The 12,291-nt window shown below is 40.3% G+C and overlaps 1 pseudogene; it reads right to left on the bottom strand.

Annotated features, from left to right (window-relative positions):
• Window positions 1-2,005: 2,005 nt before the first annotated feature.
• Window positions 2,006-7,033, bottom strand: LOC124896284 (annotated as a pseudogene).
• Between the last annotated feature and the right edge of the window lie 5,258 nt (window positions 7,034-12,291).

Below are 12,291 nucleotides of genomic sequence, written 5' to 3'. Positions count from 1 at the left end.
GGGTCCTGAACATAAAGTAAAATCCTTGAACAGAAAGTAAAATCCCATTTTTTCAAGAGGGTCCTGAACAGAAAGTAAAATCCCATTTTTTCAGGAGGGCCCTGAACATAAAGTAAAATCCCATTTTTCAGGAGGGTCTTGAACAAAAAGTAAAATCCCATTTTTCAGGAGGTTCCTAAACATAAAGTAAAATCCTTGAACAGAAAGTAAAATCCCATTTTTTTCAGGAGGGTCCTGAACATAAAGTAAAATCCCATTTTTCAGGAGGGTCCTGAACATAAAGTAAAATCGCTGAACAGAAAGTAAAATCCCATTTTTCAGGAGGGTCCTGAACATAAAGTAAAATCCCATTTTTCAGGAGTGTCTGAGCTGAAAGTAAATTCCCATTTTTCAGGAGGGTCCTGGTCATAAAGTAAATTCCCATTTTTCAGGAGGGTCCTGAACAGAAAGTAAATTCCCATTTTTGCAGGAGGGTCCTGAACAGAAAGTAAAATTCCATTTTTTCAGGAGGGTCCTGAACATAAGTAAAATCCCATGGATGTGCATTTCCAATGGTAGCTGAATGAAGTAAAGCGAATTTGCCCCTATTTCAACAAAGAAAATTTGTCAGTTAAAAACTTAGTGGTGCCTTGCAGCTCTTGGCTTCTCAGGTATCTGCCCAGCACTCGTTCCTTTCATCTTTGTTCCAAAACGCTAACACTTGCCCTGTCTTGCCGCATTATTGACCCAAATTCAGATTGAGGGAAATGATTTTCGACCCGAACAATGGGCTTTCATTTTACCATGCCTCTGAGGTGCACTCTTTCCAAATCTGAATGTTTCTACGAATCCAATAGCCTGTCAGTTGATAGACTTTCTTTGCTTCGTGTTGAATTACCATCATATTTCTTCCTGTGCTGTTCCTTGGCTTTTCCTCATATAATTGGAAGGACTGGTAGTAAATTTTGAAATCCTTTCTCGGTTGTTTTGACACAAACTTGACTTAAAATGTAAAGAAAATGATGGGGACTTTTATTTTTGATAAATGACATAAAAAGACAAAAAGCATGAATAGGTAAATGAAAGAAAAGGGCAATGTCCCATATTCAAAAAGAAAACTTATCTGAATATGACAACCAACTCCAATGAGTACGACATGCATTTTGGATTGAGCTGCCTGATCTTCCTATCCAAACGCCCCATTTGTTGTTGAGTTCATGCCTTTGCTGCTGAGCCGCTTCTTCAAATCCATTGGACTCATATATCACATTCGACTGACGACATCTTAAAAGACTTTCGCCAACAAATCTCTTTCTTCTCACTTTTTACTTTTCTCTTGAACTCTCCATCGGCTTACGGTGCCTGCAAAGGTTTTCACCAATAAGACTCTCTCATTTTTTGTATTTCTTTCCTGACTTCTTATGCTGAGGGAGACAAGCGGTACTTCACAATGTATCATCATATCCATTGCATGTTTTGCCTTAACATTATCAAAAATTGATCTGAAGGACTTTCTTTGGTTGTAATTTGGCTTTTGGTTAAGGTTAGAAAAGATGGTAAGGGGCTCAAATGATACTTGAAGTGGGGGTGGGACTTACAACTTTTGGAATCGACTCAAACGACACATTAACTCATGCTCCAGTTTTGTTGACTGGGTGAAACTTAAATCTTTATTTGGTTGGACCGAGCCCGAAATAGGGCAGCCTACGTATCTCACTATCGAGAGAGGAGAATCAGGTCGGACATAGTTCCATCAGCTTGTTCTTTTTTTTGATTTGATTTTGATTTTTCTCTTCTTTTTTTTATAAAATTTTTGAACTCTTTTTTTTATTCTTATTTTCTTGACATCTATCTTTGACTCTATTTTGATTCCAAAAGAGGGGTATGAAAGAAAAATAAAATGAAGCTCGAATGGGTAAACAAAGGATGACACCATGTTTGGATAGACGAATAAAATGCCTTCGTCATGTCAATCTTCAAAAATGCAAGTACTAAACATGCAATAAAGTCAACAAACGATCAAATATCATACATAGTATCTTTTGACCGCATCAGCATTGATAGCCATTTCTGCCATTTTGCCTTCAATAACCGTCAAATATAAGGCTCCATTGGGCAACACTTTCTTCACAATGAAGGTACCTTGCCAGTTAGGGGAGAACCTGCCTTTTGCTTCAACCTGGTGAGGAAGGATACGTCTCAATACCAACTGACCAACTTCAAAATTCCTGGGACGGACCTTTTTGTTATACGCTCGAGCCATCCTCCTCTGATACAACTGGCCATGACACACAGACGCTAGCTTTTTTTCCTTAATCAAACTCAAATGTTCCAGTCGGGTTTTTACCCATTCGTCATCATTAATCTCTGCCTCTACAATGACTCGAAGAGAGGGAATTTCAACTTCTGCAGGGATAACTGCTTCTGTCCTATACACCAATAAATATAGAGTTGCCCCTGTTGAAGTACGAACAGTGGTGCGATAACCCAGCAATGCAAATGGCAACTTCTCATGCCACTGTCTAAACCCTTGTATCATTTTTTGCAGTATCTTCTTTATATTCTTATTGGCAGCTTCTACAGCACCATTGGCCTTTGGGCGATATGGAGTAGAATTTTGATGTCCGATCTTAAACTGTTGACATACTTCTTGCATCAAATGACTATTGAGATTGGCAACATTGTCTGTAATGATCATCCTAGGAATTCCAAATCTAAAAATGATATTGGCATGAACAAAATCTACCACAGCCTTCTTTGTCACTGACTTGAAAGTTACTGCTTCTACCCACTTTGTGAAGTAGTCAATGGCTACTAAAATGAATCTATGCCCATTTGATGCCTTCGGCTCAATCGATCCAATCACATCCATTCCCCAAGCCACGAACGGCCAGGGAGAGGCCATTGCATGCAACTCAACAGGAGGAGAACATATCAGATCACCGTGTACCTGACATTGATGACATTTTCGAACAAATTGAATAGAATCCCTTTTCATAGTAAGCCAGTAATAAATTGCTCGAAGAATCTTCTTTGACAAGACATGACCGTTCATATGCGACCCGCATACTCCAGAGTGTACTTCAACTATGATTGCTGAGGCTTCTTTTGCATCCACACACCTCAAAAGTCCCAGATCTGGGGTTCTCTTGTACAAGATTCCCTCACTTAAGAAAAATCCACTAGCCAAACGCCTAATAGTCCTCTTTTAATCGTTGGTGGCATATGTTGGGTATTCTCCTGACTGAATGTACCGCTTGATATCCAAGAACCAAGGTTCTCCATCGAGCTCTTCTTCAACCGCATTACTGTAAGCATGCTGATCACAACTCTGTATATGCACTGGATCGATGTAGGTTTTGTCAGGATGTTGGAGCATTGAAGATAGAGTGGTTAAAGCATCAGCAATTTCATTACGAATCCTTGGAATATGCCTAAATTTTACTAACACATACCGTTGACATAGCTCCTGCAAGCATTGTCGATACGGGATGAGTTTCAAATCTCGTATCTCTCAATCACCTTGAATTTGATGGACGAGCAAATCCGAATCTCCCAACACCAATAATTCCTGGACTCCCATATCAACGGCTAACCTCAAACCAAGAATACAGGCTTCATACTCTGTCATATTGTTAGTACAGTAAAATCGAAGTTGTGCTGTTACCAGGAAATGTTGTCCCGATTCAGAGATAAGAACCGCACCTATTTCGACTCCTTTCATATTGACAGCTCCATCAAAAAATAACCTCCAACCTGGATCAGCATCTATAACGACTTCATCGACACACGATACTTCTTCGTCAGGAAAATATGTCTTTAATGGCTCGTACTCTTCATCGATGGGATTCTCAGCAAGACGATCTGCCAAGGCTTGGGCTTTCATGGCTGTCCGAGTCACATATACAATGTCGAACTCGATAAGCAATATTTGCCACTTTGCCAATCGACCCGTTGGCATAGGCGTCTGAAAAATATACTTCAAAAGATCCATGCGGGAGATGAGATAAGTAGTATAGGATGAGAGATAATGCTTCAACTTCTGTGCTAACCAAGTTAGGGCACAACACGTCCTTTCAAGAAGAGTATACCTGGCCTCATAAGTGGTGAACTTCTTGCTAAGATAATAAATAGCCTGCTCCTTTTTGCCTGTGACATCATGTTGACCCAGGACACAGCCGAAAGAATTATCCATGACTGATAAATATAAGATCAAAGGTCTACCAGGCTCCGAGGGTACCAGCACGGGCGGATTTGACAAATATCTTTTGATTCGATCAAACGCTTCCTGACATTCTTCAGTCCATTTTACCACAGCACTCCTTTTCAGCAACTTGAATATGGGCTCACAGGTGGTTGTGAGTTGAGCAATAAACCTGCTAATGTAGTTCAGTCTACCAAGCAAACTCATCACCTCTGTTCTATTCTTGGGCGGGGGCAAATCCTGAATGGCTTTGATTTTCAAGGGATCCAATTCAATTCCCCGACGGCTGACTACAAACCCCAACAGCTTTCCAGATGAAACTCCAAATACACATTTTGCCGGGTTGAGTTTAAGATTATACCTGCGAAGCCTTTCAAAGAACTTTCTTAAATCTTTAACATGGTCGGCCTGACTTTTTGACTTAATAATCACATCATCCACGTAGACCTCAATCTCCTTATGCATCATGTCATGAAACATAGTGGTCATGGCTCTCATATATGTTGCTCCAGCATTCTTCAAACCGAACGACATCACTCGATAACAATAAGTTCCCCATGGTGTGATAAAAGACGTCTTCTCTGCGTCGTTGTCATCCATAATGATCTGGTGATATTCGGCATAGCAATCCACAAAAGAGGCAACCTCGTGTTTAGCACAGTTGTCTAGCAAAATGTGGATGTTAGGCAGTGGAAAATCATCTTTTGAACTTGCTCTGTTCAAATCACGGTAATCAACACACACTCGAATTTTGCCATCTTTCTTTGGTACGGGAACAACATTTGATAACCACATGGAATAGCGAGCCACTCGAATTACTTTGGCTTCAAGTTGTTTCATGATTTCCTCTTTAATTTTAATACTTACATCAGTTTTAAACTTCCTCAACTTCTGTTTGACAGGAGGGAACGCGGAATCAGTTGGCAATTTGTGAGCCACTAATTCAGTGCTTAAACCAGGCATATCATTATAAGACCATGCAAAAACATCCTTATAATCCATTAATGCTTGAATCATTTCATCTTTTAGCTGTGGCAAAATATGTACACTAATTTTAGTTTCCCTAACATCTTCTTGATCCCCTAGATTTATTAGCTCAGTCTCATTTAAATTAGGATTTGGTTTGTCTTCAAATTGTTCCAACTCTTTGCTTATTTCTTCTAGTGCTTTTTCTTCATCATATTCCCCATCCTGCTTCATTACATCTTGATTAGTTTGGATTTTAAGATCAGGCTGAAAATTTTGCATGCACGTCACGTCATTAGAATCAGCATAAAGAGAACTGTATAAGCAAAGAAAAATAAAATAGATTAGACACAAAACAAAAGGGACATTGCATTTCATTAAATAAAAGATAGAAGGGTTTAAACACAGATGCCAACATAACATAACAAACTAAAATCCAAATTACAACCCTGAAATAACTCGAATAAACAAAAAGAAAAACAAAATAAACTACCAAAACTCCCTCCTGACGGGGAGAGGAGTGACTTCCCAATTATTGAGCCGGACAGCTGGACCTATGAATTGCACGTCTGCCATACTGGTACCTTCTCCTTCTTCAACCATATCAACTTTAATAAAAAGGTTCTGGAAGTCATCAACCAATTCAAATTCAAATTCCACATGCTTCGTGACACCGCTCTTAACAAATGATTCACCGAGTAGTGGCATGGGGCGAGGGAGTGACCATGTTTCCTTTTTCCTTCCCTTAGCTTTCTTCAGATCTTCAATCGTAGGCTCAAATCCCAGACCAAACGTGCCCACGTTCTCACTCGGACATATGGGATGAACTATACCGTGAAAAGACTCTCCCAAACCCTTTCCTGGCTCAAATTCGTATTTCCAAAGTTCACTCACCATCATGATAGAAGCAGAAGACAATTGTGATCCCGGTATAGCCTGTCATTCAAAGATACGATTCACTGGCACTGTATCAAAAATTTGATAGATGAATGTCTCCTCTATGTTATTTGCTTCAATAAGAGAACAGGGAGAATCTTCGTAGGCTGACAAATCTCCTTTACCATGAATAACTACTTCTTACCTGTCATGCTCAAACTTAATCATTTGGTGCAGGGTAGATGCAACCGCCTTGGCCTTGTGAATCCACGGCCTTCCCAATAACAGATTGTAAGAGGATTCTATATTCAATACTTGAAACTCTATGGTGAACTCAACAGTCCCTATGGTCAACATTAGTTCTATTTCGCCAATGGAATTTGATTTTGCACCATCGAAAGCCCTAACACATACATTGTTGGGCCTGATTCTGTCAGCACCAATATTCAACTTTTGCAAAGTAGAAATAGGGCAAATATTTGCACCTGAACCTCCATCAATCATAACATAAGTGACGTAGAAATCTTCACACTTCACTATAATGTAAAGGCCCCGATTATGCCCTGTACCTTCAACAGCCAATTCATCGTCAGAAATGCTGATCCGATTGACCTCAAAGATTTTTCCAACCATTTTCTGAAGTTGGTTGATTGTAATCTCCCTTGGAACATATGCTTCATTTAATACCTTCAGTAAAACATCACGATGCTCCTTGGAGTGCAACAACAAAGATAAAAGGGAAATTTGAGCAGGAGTTTTCTTCAATTGGTCTAATATTGAATACTCTGGCAACTTCATCTTTTTCAAAAATTCTTCGGCTTCTTCTTCGGTGATAGGCTTTTTGATAGATGACGGTCCACTCACCGTTGGCTTAAACTTTCTTAAGCTTTCATGCACGAAGCATCTTCTTGACCTAGTCAAACCCCCTACCTCATCTACATCTTCCACAACTTTTTTCCCGTGATAGGTCATCACGGTCCACCCATAATTCCAAGGAACCCTTTTCATATCAACTAGTGAAGGTTGGGTCACCTGTTTGAGGACAATAGGCGCTGCCAGTGCTCCTTTCACCGTCAAGATGGGCTGACTCAGAGCTCCCACCACTGTCAACTTAGGTTTATCCTGACTTAAATCAATATACCTTCTGGCGCCTTGTACTGTTATCAGGGTTTTCTTTATGCTTTCTTGGGCTTTATCTTCTCTCATTCCTTCCCGATTCAATGACATTACTTTCAAAGACTCCGCTACATTTACCAATTTTTCCTCAATGGTCTGTATCTTGATAATAGGCTTACAACACCTCGAAGACTCTTTTCCATCATATATAAATTCTAACATATTGGCCTCAGCATGGGTTGGCATCGAATTCTGGTTAATGTTTGGACCCTCCGGGGCCTGGACCAACATCTGATTCGTGTCAATTAAATCTTAGACAGCTCTCTTTAATTGCCAGCATTTCTTAATATCATGGCCTGGCATATCAGAATAGTATGCACACCTTAAAGAATAATCGAGATTCCTTGGCGGTGGATTTGAAAGCGTTTCTTGAATTGGGCTTAAAACCTTCAACTTTCTCAACCTGTCAAATAAACTAGCATATGAATCCCCAAGAGGTGTGAATTGATTTTTGACTGCCTTCTTCTTCTTATACTCGGGCCTAGGCTGAAAACTGGGTCTGGAGAGGTTTTGGTAATTTGGTGGAACGAAGGGGCAATTTTGTGGAGCTTGCGCGCGCCATTGCGGGTAAGAAGAGGTTTGGGCATATGGCTGCACGCTATTTACTGGGTACGGAGGTGGTGGAATAGAATATAAAGGGTTTCGTGGAGGGTAGTAATGGTGGGGAGGAATATATGGAGCTTGGGTGTAAACTTAGGCTTGGGATTGGGGATAGGGGCGAGGTGGTCTTTTGGGATAGGAATGGGTTCCAGCTACGACAGTCGCTACATTCTCTTTCTTCCTTTTACCTCCAAATATGCCAGATCCACCTTGAATCGCTTGTGTGGTGGCTTTTAATGTGTCAAAACTCACTATTCGGCCGGTCTTAATTCCGTCCTCTATCATCTCCCCTATTTTGAGGACTTTCATAAAAGACTTTCCCATTGCCGGAAGTAAATGCTGAAAATAGGTCTCATCCTGCGCCTGAATGAAAACTTCTACCAACTTACTTTCTTTCATTGGAGGTTTTACCCTGGCGGCCTGTTCACGCCACCTTATCGCGTATTCCCTAAAACCTTCAGTGCTCTTTTTCTTCATGTTGACCAAAGATTTTTCGTCCGGAATTATGTCGATGTTGTACTGAAAATTTTGAACAAATTCAGAAGACAAATCATCCCAGTTGTTCCATTTATCGATATCTCGATCGATAAACCATTCTGAGGCCAGATCTGAAAGAATCTCGCCAAAGAAGGCCATGAGCAATTCTTCCTTTCCTTCTGCAGCCCTCAACTGGTTGCAATAACATCTTAAGTGTGCAATGGGATCACCGTGTCCTGCATACTTCTCGAACTTAGGCATCTTAAAACCCGAGGAAAGATTGATGTCTGGGAACATGCAAAGATCTTTATAAAAAACACTCCTATAATCTCCGATCCCTTGCAGATTTCTCATAGCCTGCTCTAAACTCTTCAGTTTCCGGGCTATGATATCCTGTTCCTCCGTTGCACCAGGTTTCTCCATATCAAATAAAAATGCAGGCGGCTGAGTGTACCCATACGGTTCATTCATTTGCAAAGTAGGCTCCGAGGCATAATACTGACCATTGAAATCTTCAGTACAGGCTCACTGGCATACCTGGGAAGCCTCATTATGGGACACGCAACATATATGGGAGTTTTATGTGGTGGCGGAGCCACGAATACCGGTGTGATCGGTGGAGTTGACTGAGCAGCGGGTCTTGATTGGGGAGCTGCCAAGGGCACACCAGAATTGCCCAGATAATAATGTCGCGGAGTGAATCCTGGCGCGTGCTCAAGTGACTCACTAGGAGCAGAAATTGCGCCTGAGAGAGCGGTGGGAAATTAGAGACATTCCCAAAACCTTCAGGGAGTGGAGGAGGTAGCATTCCGCTGGCCCATGCCCGGTGTAAATCTATCAATTGTTGCCTGAGCCTTACTACCTCATTATTGTGTTCAGAACATTCTTCCCTGTGATCCTGATCCGGGTCGATGAGCGAATTTTCAATCTCCCTGCTAGCCATGGCGAGCTTTGCTTTGGATCTGGTGAAGTATGGGTGACTAGCCATAGTGCTGCAAATCTACCACTGTTATCTGAAAGAACTTGCTCATCAAAGACGACATCCGTTAGGATTAGGGCACACAATAAGCATGAAAATCACATTGGTAAAATTGTCCTAAATTCATGTTCATTTCTACCAGCTTTTGAGGGTAGCGAGGTCATTTTAACATCATCCTGATTTTTGTCTACACTATTTTTTATCTACACTTATTATTATTTTTCTTTTCCTTTCTTTTCTTTTCTCTTATTTTCCCGTATCAATCTCTGTTCTTTTCTTTTCTCTCGTTATCTACCTTTATTTTATCATTCTTTATGGCTTTTATTTTTCTTTAAAAGAGGAAAAATAATGAAAATAACAAAATAAAATGATTAGATCAAACCCAAAAGTAGGTTGCCTACGTATGATGTTGTACACGAATCAGATCTTGCGTAGTTCGGGCAGCATATGCATAAACACTACCCACACTTTTTTTTTGCAAAAACAAAAATAAACAAACCAAGGAAAGACGTAACATCAAAACATTTTGAAGAAAGAAAATAACAAAAACGTACAAAAGTTTGGGACCACTTTAAAACTAAACAACAAATACGAAACAACATTATAAACCCCTAAAACGACAGAGATGAAATTACTAGTAAAGACTCTAATACCCAAAAACAACTTGACTTCGACTTAAAACTGACACCACCCTACAAAGACAGACACATAAAAGACTCAAACTGAATAAAGATAAGAAGTGCTCTTTCAGACTGGTGCTCTGTGTGATAACCCTGGCTGATATGGACCTGCCTCTGAAGTTCTCTTTCTCCCATTTAAACTTTGTATCATATCCTGTAAAGACACCCTGATACTGGGGAAGATGCTTCGGGCCCGTATTTCTGTTTCATGAGGAGTGCACTTGGAAAGATTATTCTGACACCTTTCTACTGTCTTGAACAAATCTGCTAGCTGAAACCTCAGTGTTTCCACTTTGGACCCTACATTTTCATCCTGATGATCGTCTACTATACATTCTTCCTGTATTCTCCCTCTAAGCTGCGCTGGTAAGGGTTGACTGATACCCCGAGGGACAGATTGAAGCCAGACCTCATATCCCTGAGTGTGGCCCGGATTATCCAAACTTTCTTTGAGTGTGTTCACACCTAGCTTTGTTGCATACTTCCAAAACTGCTCATACATGCTCTTACCTAAGGCTTGGTCCTTGAAGTATTCAACATCCTTCAGAAGATCCACTGCTGGTGGCACGTCCTGTAGCCTACCTAACTGGCGCATTACCCTAGAAGGATTGTATGGTCTAGTGCAATTGAGCCCTAATATAACTAAAGGGAACTGCGTCTGACAAGCCAATAAGCTTATCTTCGGTCGAAGCCACAGATAAGTCCACAAAATGTTATCCCCGGTTCTTGATTCAAGAAATTCAATCCAAGCCTCGACTCCCACGGGTAACGAGAATTTGTCCAAACGCAACCTGGAATCCATGGCTTTCACTCGATTGGGAATACAACGATCTAACACATCTGGTCTAACTAAAGAAGGTGCATGCAAATGCTCCATCATCCATAACTGCAATATTAGGTTACTGCCCTCGAAAAATCTCCTTTCCCCCTTTACTTCGGTTAAAGCCTTATATATTTCTGTTAAGATCATGGGTATGAGAGTGAACCTGCCCTTTTGATTAATGCCCTTGTTGTTTTGACCCTTATGAAATAGGGCCATCACCACCGATTGCAAACGGGTATTAATACGTCTTTCTTCTAGTGGAAACACTAAAGTACCTAACAAAGCGAGGGCGAAGACTTTAAGATGCTTTCTCTCCCACTTCTCCTTAGTCATACGAAATTCATCCCAAAAGCAATCAAAATCTTTTGAGGGCCCGAATCTAGCGAACAAAAAGTCTAAGGAAACCCACGAATCACTTAAACAACCCAAACGCATACCCTTACTTTTTAAACCACAAGACTGTAAAAATCGCACACCAGTATGATTTCGTGCTCGGATCATATCCTTCTCGATATAGGGTAAATGCAACAAACCGAATATTTCTGCCAAAGTAGGAGTCATTTCACATTCCCCAAACCTGAATACCAAACCACTCGGATCCCAAAAGGTCAACAAAGCCTCTATTAAATCTGGACGAGAGGTAACATGCAGAAGTTCCTTGAGGTCACCTAATATTTTAATCAGTTCCTGCTGATCAACATAGTTAAACATTTCCCACCATTTGATTAACTTTTTGGGCACTTTGACAACCATCAGAACTCTAGATTTGGTGGACAAACCCATCATGTAATAACACACAAGACGTTATCTCAAAAATTCGACAGGGGTAGAAGATTTCCAACCCTTGGGATTTTTTGACGCCAACATATGTCGAGGGGACAGACCACATTCATATCTCCGATTTGTCGAATAGAAGTACTGAGCGAAATCAGTCTACTTGGCAAACAACTCTAGATTACGGGGCGAGAGACCCAGGCTAATACTAAGACAAAGGCCGACACAAAAATTTACCGGACCCACCGAGGGTTGCCTACGTATCCCAACCCGAGGGAAGGGAATCAGGTATGCGTAGTTTAGTCAGATTGGACAATTAACGATTAACTAATAAATTGGCCCTAACTTAAGAGACACAATCAAAACAAACGAATAAAAACTTTTTGGATTTTCAACAAGACACTTCAACTAAGACTGACACCACTAATTATGTAGAAAAATCTTTTTGGTATTTTGTTTTTGACGAATAAGTAGAAAAGGCAAACAAAACCCTCTTTTTTTTTTTCATTTTTCATTTTTTCATTTTTTTTAATGAATTTACGGTACTTTGAGAAGACAAATACAAAACGTAAAAATTTTTTTTTTTGAGTTTTTGGATTGTGAAAAACAAAAGCCATAACGAATTCTAAAATAAACTACGACATTCCTCTTTTTTTCATTCCTTTCGACTCACTTTTTTATATATTTTTTCTTTTTCGTTTTTGCCTACGCACCTTATTCCTAACAACAATTTTTTTTTTATTTCAAAAATCAGTCC

Source organism: Capsicum annuum, chromosome 2, assembly GCF_002878395.1.
Source record: "Capsicum annuum cultivar UCD-10X-F1 chromosome 2, UCD10Xv1.1, whole genome shotgun sequence".
Taxonomy (NCBI): Eukaryota; Viridiplantae; Streptophyta; class Magnoliopsida; order Solanales; family Solanaceae; genus Capsicum; species Capsicum annuum.
Note: the sequence above shows the minus strand (reverse complement) of the source record. Positions and strands in the feature narration are given on the sequence as shown.